Source organism: Pygoscelis adeliae, unplaced genomic scaffold (assembly GCF_000699105.1).
Source record: "Pygoscelis adeliae isolate BGI_AS28 unplaced genomic scaffold, ASM69910v1 Scaffold359, whole genome shotgun sequence".
Classification (NCBI taxonomy): Eukaryota; Metazoa; Chordata; class Aves; order Sphenisciformes; family Spheniscidae; genus Pygoscelis; species Pygoscelis adeliae.
In genome coordinates, this window is record NW_008825553.1 from 1,233,098 (window position 1) to 1,240,213 (window position 7,116).

Below are 7,116 nucleotides of genomic sequence, written 5' to 3' on the forward strand. Positions count from 1 at the left end.
TATCACCATAGCAATGGTGTCTTTTGCTGCTTTTCTCTCTCCTGTTTCTTCATGTGTGATGCTGAAAGCACTGAGCCCGTGTATCCTGACCCTTCCTGGTCAGAGCTCCTTTCAGGGATTTTTAACTGATCTGTAATTCCTAGCCTTTTCCCCCTCCCTTCGCATCGGTAGTGTGTGGAGGAGCTGATGTTATTTCCTTCTCTCCTCCTGCGGTAACTGGAAGCCACGTATTGTGTCTTCTGTTTCTGCTCACTTGCTTTCTGCCTTTCATACCTTGTTGGATCCCCTCCCCACTGGCGGAGGGGAACTCCGCCAGTGCCTCTCTCTAGCTACATGGGGCAAAATCTCTAACGCAAGAAACAAGAGCATTTCCTGGCCTCCCTTTATCCCCCCACAGGGACCCTGACCCTGGCTCTCTGAGGTGTCTCAGAGGAAGGCTGTTCTTGATGTGCTGATGGAGGGTCGTCCTTTTTCCGCAATGCCCTTGGTACCCCCTTTGCAGCCCTGCTTGTGTTCGGGGCTTTGGTTTAGGCATTCTGGATGGGCACCAGAAAGGGTCAGGCTGCACATGCCCATTTCCTCCAGAAATGACTGGTTTCTTCAGCATAATTGGGCGCTCTCACTCCTCCGCCATTCAGTCTCTCTGTGCTCTGGTGTTTTTATTACCTCTCTGTACCTCCGATTAACATTCTCTCTTTTGAAGGCAAGCTTGTGCCTCTCTGGCGTTTGTGGTGTTCTTCCCTTGTTTCTTTTGATGATGGATGTTAAATGACGCTCTTTCTCGTTTGGGATTATGTCCTGTACTACTTGCCTGCTGTTGTTTTAAAAACCTGTTCTGCCTGCTCCTCCTGGCTTTTCTAGTACGTGGGATGAAGAAGTCTTGGCTCCTCTGAGCTGGGCTTCTTCCGTTTGATCCTTACCTGAGTGTGGGGCGTGAAATGAATTGTTGGGGTGCTGTGGGAAAGGCTGCTGTGGGGAGGCTGTTTAGCTCAAGCCTGTGTGTTCTGTAGTTGGATCTGTTCTGTGACCTGTCTCTGTCACGTTGACCTTGAATGTTTTCCACAGCACGCGATGCTCTGCAGGTGCTGTAAATTCCTTCTGTTCAACGATTTCACTCCAGCAAGCTGCTTATCAGGCACTCTTTTGAAAACCGTGTTCATATTTCACACACACAATTATTCAGCAACTATAAAAGGGGAAAAATCCTATTTATAGCACAAGGACCAGCATCAAATAGGACACTGAATTCTCACTGATAGAGGAAGTGACCTGTTCTCTAATGCAGCAATATTTCTGCTGAAAAGAAACAGCATCTGGGATGGGGGGGAGGGATGAAAAGCCCTGGGCCATCTCTTTCCATTAAAAATGTACTGCAGTCCTAAAAATATAGTATCTGCCCTTCTCCCTTCCTGATGAAGCCATCTGCGAAAGAGATTGCAGAAAAACCTTTCACTGTGGATTTGCGGTTGGTAACAATGAGTCCACCGACTCCTGATGGTCTGGTTTGGAGCTGGTCTTAAGTTTCCGATCGATACCTGATCTCTGACCTTGACCTGGGAGTCGGGAGAAGTGACTACAGAGCGCCTGCTGTGGGCAAGTAGCAGAAATCCCTCGTCTGTAGAGAGTTTGTGCAATCACAGTACACATGTGCACAGCCCTGAAACAGAAAGAGCACGTGGGGCTGAGGAACAAAGAACTGGCCGAGAGCAATGAATGGAGGGGATGGAAAGGTGGGAAGAGCGCTGGGGACGCGGGTGGTAACTGCTGCGGAGAAGGTGAGTGCCTGTTTTGTCTGAGCCTGCTTCCCATGACTGCCTCTGCTCTCCCTTCCCTTCCAGGTGTGTTGAGCCACAGCTTCTCCCAAGGCCATCGCTGGCCTTTGCCTGCCACCGTTCCCTGTTGCCACCCTGTCCTTCCCGTGGTCTCCAGGCTCTTTAGGAAGAGCTGCAGTGGGTGATACCAAGCGAGGCCCTGGGAGGTGGAGGACCAGAGGATGGGATTCCCCCTCCCGTCGCTGTGGCAACCGTTGGGAAGGGAAGCAGCAGTGGGGTGTGATGGGCGGCTGCCTGGCGTGGAGGGGTGTGATGAGGAGGCTGCGGAGGCAGGGCTGCGCTGACATCATGCCGAGGAGGTGGCGCAGGGGGAAGGGGAGTGGGAAAGGGAGAGCCAGGGAGACTGCGGAGGGAAGAGAGCTGCATCGGGAGTGGGCTCCAGGGTGAGGTAAGAGACGCACCGGGGGCAGCAGGTCAGGGTGGGCTCCACGAGCGGCTATGTGATCAGAGCCTGCCTCGGCATCTTTCTGGCTAACGTGCTGATGTGGGATGGCTCTTGGGCAGCAGCAATATTATACAATGCCCTAACAGCCTGGCACAGTAGGGCTTGGTTCTTGGACAGCGAGACCGGGTCAGAGCCTGGCTGGTGGGTGCAGAAGCTGCAAATGCATCCCCCCAGGATACCAGTGTGTGTCACTGACACTGTGCTGGGAAGAGCCAGGAGTACCTGAAATTCCAGGATGGGCTAAAGGGACTGGGGAGCAGCCCTGGTCCCTCTCTGGAGGAACGGGACCAGAGTTCCCTCTTGGGATTAGAGCACGAATCATTGATGAAATGAATCAGAAGTTTGGAGACCTGGTCCCCCTGAGCTGCATCTACCTAATAGGAGGCTGTAAGCAGAGCTGGTGCACTGGGACCGAGCCCAGCAGCGTGCATTTGGGGTGGGAATCCTAAACCACATCTCCAGCAGCCTCAGCACTTACCCTGCCTGTGCAGGAAGCAGTAGTTCTGGGGAAGGCAGCCAGGTGCACAATTATTGCCGGGAACTCTCTGGATGTGGATCCTGGGGATCTGCAGACCTGGAAGGCAAAATAACAAAGTCCTTGAAACCGCTCTGGATCTTGTATTGCCTTTTAGCGTAACGGTTGCATAACGGGGCCCGATCTGCTAGCGGAGAGAACAAGGGGCGATGGTCACTTCTGTGCCCTGCAGCATCCCAGCAGTACCTATGCGCTGTGCTGGCCCATGGCCCTGGGGTGAATTTAATCTCTCTTCCTGATCCAAAAGCTGGGCTCATTCTTTAACGCCTGAAAAAGCTGGTGGGTTTACAGCTCCAGTTCCACACCTACACGCAAGCTGGGCAGCAGTGCCCTGCAGTATGTTAGCAAACTAGAAAGTACCTACCCAATCTGTGCTAACCTGCCTTTTGCCCGTCAGGATCCTCAATGTGTGTCTGACTGAGGAAAGTACATCTGGGGTCAGAAGCCCATTGCTGGTAACCCCTGTGGGTGTCAGAAACCAGTACTGGGGTGGAGGTGGAAGAAGCACAAAACGGAAACTCAGTAGGGCTGAAGAAACCTTGTTTGAAATCCAAGAACAGAGAGAGGCCAATGCTCCTGTCACAACCGTTTTGTTGAAATAGCTTTCACGCGTTTCCCATGTTTCACATGTCATTTAAAGGGCTGGGGGCAGCAGTGGGGCCACGGAGAAATGCAGCCAGGAATGCTTGAATGTACATGACAGAGCAGAATTGCAATAAGGAGCATAAATACGCTTCAATTAGGGAAGGCTATTGCTGCAAGATGCACGGTTCTCCCCCATGAAGGCACAGATGCTGTGTCTATAGGGAGCATTTGGGAGTGGCCCAGGGTGGCCATACTGCTGCTTATTTTATGGTAACTCTGCAAGCAGCAACAGCTTGTGCTGCTGTGTGGGACTTCTGTAGGAGTAACGGGTTGGAGGTCCCACGCTTGCAGGCTTTTAGGAGCGGGTCGCGGTGTTGTCACCCAGGTGGCTGTGTGGCCAGCTGCATTTCATGCCTCTGACGTGGGCGGGCAGGGGAGGAGAGGACGTGCTAGCAGCTCTCTGTGCCAGCCCTCAGTGCTGCACAGGGCAACTGGGGTGGGAGGGAGCCAGCTCTGGATGGGCCCAGGCACTCCCAAATGAGACCTTGCCAGGCACGGCCTGAACCAGGCTCCCGGGGGCAGTTTGGGAAGGGCATGGGGAGGTGTTAACGCTGCTTTTCTGCAGCTTCGGTCCCTGAGGTTGCAGTTCCGCATGGCCAGCAGCTAATGCAGCTAGGACTGCTTCTAAGTCATGTTTCAACTTGCTTTTTCAAGGTTATTCAAAATTTAGTGGGGGGAGTGGCACCAGGACCTCCTACAAGCAGAAAGGCCAAGTCAACCCTCCTAGTCCTTGACCTTCTCCACTGTTCAGCTGGCTCTCCTTGCTGTTCCCCCTATACTTGCCTACACTGCAAAAGGGATGATCATGTGAATATTACACAGCCTGGCATCTGCACATCAGCTGAAGCAGCTGAGTCTCTGACATGCTCCTAGTGCCTTCATGCGATCCTATTCCACAGCCGTGCTGTATTACCTGTGTGTTTGTTCCCTACCACAGGCTATCACTGCTAGATATACAATAATACAGAAACACAATAAATGGAAACTTGTGCTCTGCCGGGTGTTGGTACCCAGCCTGCAACACAAGCCCTCCTGGGAAAAGAGGGCTGTGGACCTGCGAGCCTCTGCAGAGGCCTGGGGCACCGGGAGGAGCTGCCCTCGTGCCAGTGTCCAGAGAGGGCCCTGGGAGCTGAGCCAGGTCCTGTGAGACATTTTAATCCTTCCTATTCCACAGTTTATCTTGGCCATGACTCCACTGCAGTGAATGTGTTCCAGTTCCTTTGGCAGGGGCACACACAGGCACTCACAGGCGCCTACCTTGTGTTTTCACTCCTTATCTGGTACCATTGAGAGCCAGCGGTGCAGCAGCTGTCAAGGAGAGCAGATTGGTATGTTCCCACCACTGCCCGGGCCACCCTGGAGTCCCCTCTATCCTCTCTGTAAACTCAGGCTGAAATTTCCTTCTGCTGAGGTGGCCGTTTGTTTAATAGCTGAGGTTACTTGAGTAATCAATAGTTCTCTGGTTTCCAACAGAAATATTATCCTTTCGGCCAAATCAGCATTTCTATCTTTGTTATAAACCTGGTCTTAACTCTCAGCTCTGGGGGGATCTAGGTGCATTCCCAACCTACCTGCGCAGAACCCTGCTCCTTTTCTTTCCTCCTGCCAGCATCGCTTTTTCTCTCTGCGGTTAAGCAAGAAGGGCTGAAAGCACACGGAGAAACTGCTGGAGCCATTTGACTCTCTTCGGTCTCAGCCCCTCTCTTGGCTCTGCCCCAATAGCTCATTCTCTGTGCTTGCTTCTCTAAGGAGGGCGGTGAGGATGGAGTCAATGGGATCCTCATGGCCAAGGGCATTGCTGATATAAATCCCAGTCCGTGGGCTCTGGCAGAACTTGGCTCAGCCGCTGCCAGCAGAAGAAAAACTGTTCCCGTCACACAGCAGGACCTGTATCCCAGAGAACCAGGGCTGGAAGATAAGGTGCCCATAGTAAGGCTCCATGGCTGCAAATAAATTTTCCTCGCAAACGGGCAAAGGCACTGACTCCCCGGAGCTGGATTCCCACTGGTTGCATCCCAGGCAGCCAAAGGCTGGGCTGTGGCTCTGGGCTCCAGTTTCCTCTGACTGAAGGAGGCCACAGGGTTTGTTCTGCTGCTGGGGCAGTTGAAACACCCTCGCTGTGCATTGTTACCGTCTCTGCACTTCTCTGTTATTTCCAAACCAGAAAAGGTCACAGAGACCCAAGAGAAACCCGCTTCCCTCCTTCACTGGAACTCCTCTTTCTGCCTCGCACATGCTTTTGTTGCCATCTCTTGCCAAATACAGGAACAAACACTGGGGTTTGGCAGAGCTCAAAGCCTTGGCTTGTCAGATGGGAAAGAGGCATTCTTGGTCCTCAGCCCAGGGACAGGGCTCTGCTCCATGTCCACTGCCAGGTTCTCCAGCTGCAATTTTGGTGCCCATCCCATGCTGAGAGCACTGTTCTTAGGTGTCTGGCGATGGGGAGCACCCCTGGGTGCTGGGCTGTGAATCCTGTAGGAGATCCACGGAAAGTGGGTGGGAATAGCTGGAGCAGGACCCAGAGCTACGTGAACCCCAGCATGTTGCTGTGGCTGAGCTGCACGTACAGTGGCAAGCGCAGGAGTCAGCGCTGCCTTGAGAGGCTTTCCCCCAAATATGCATGACGGCAGGGGGCAGGGAAAGGCAGAGGGAGGCCATGTAAAGTCAGGCTGTCTCTGCTTTGTTTAAATAGGGCTGTTACTGCCAACAGTTGCCCCCTGAGAGACTGCAGGGCTTACGCTGGGGAGGGATCCTGTAACTCAGAGACAGCTGGGAGGCACTTGGCAGCTACTGCTGTTTCAGTGACAGGCACTGGACTTTTTCTGGTGCGCAGGGGAACTGGGATGGCAGCCTGGATCAGAGAGGGCAGGGCTGGGCAGATGAGAGACGGTCATAGCTGCTGTCTCCCTGTTAGAAGGATGCTATGGAGCAACAGCAGGGCCTGATTTCAGAGAAGCATTTGAGGTCTCAGTGCACGCTGATCACCCCAGAAACCTCCTACTCAATTTTCTGCTGTGTACAGTCCAGCCCCCTCAGACAGCACAGGGGCTAGTTTGCTTAAACACTGGCTAAGGCAACCCACAGATGACATCAGCCCCAGAGAGGTAAGGGGGTTTCTCATGGTGGTGAAGGGGTGAGGGAGAGGGAGGAGGGAGAAGAGGAATTTCCTGGCTGCAGTAAAGGTGGGCTGTGCTTCAAGAGAAGTTAGAGAGAACGGGCTTGTGGTCATGGCATCAGGCCGGGGGAAGGAAGGGGTGGGTCAGCAGCAAACCCCGGCTGAACAAACCCCATTTACCTTTCCATGCTGGCCCAGGAATGAAGGAGGCACCAAACTACAGATCTCCCCTCCCCTTGCCCACCTTGTTCTGCTGCAGAGAGAACAGAGCACTGGGGGAGCAGGCCTGGACTGAACCAGGCTGAGGGCAGGATCTTGGGAACCAAGTTTCAGGCTCGGGAAAGATCTCATCTGAGACAAGGGAACCCTGATCAAGCTGATTTTCAAAGTGAGACGCTCATACATTTCCCACCTGGTTAGTGCTGGCTCAGCCCTCTGGAAAATGACACACGTTTTCCTTGCTGCGGGGCCAGAGGGCTGTGCTGGGAGCACTCTGCTGCTCTCCCGTCCCAGCTGCAGACGGGAGGTGCTGCTGGCAGGGTCC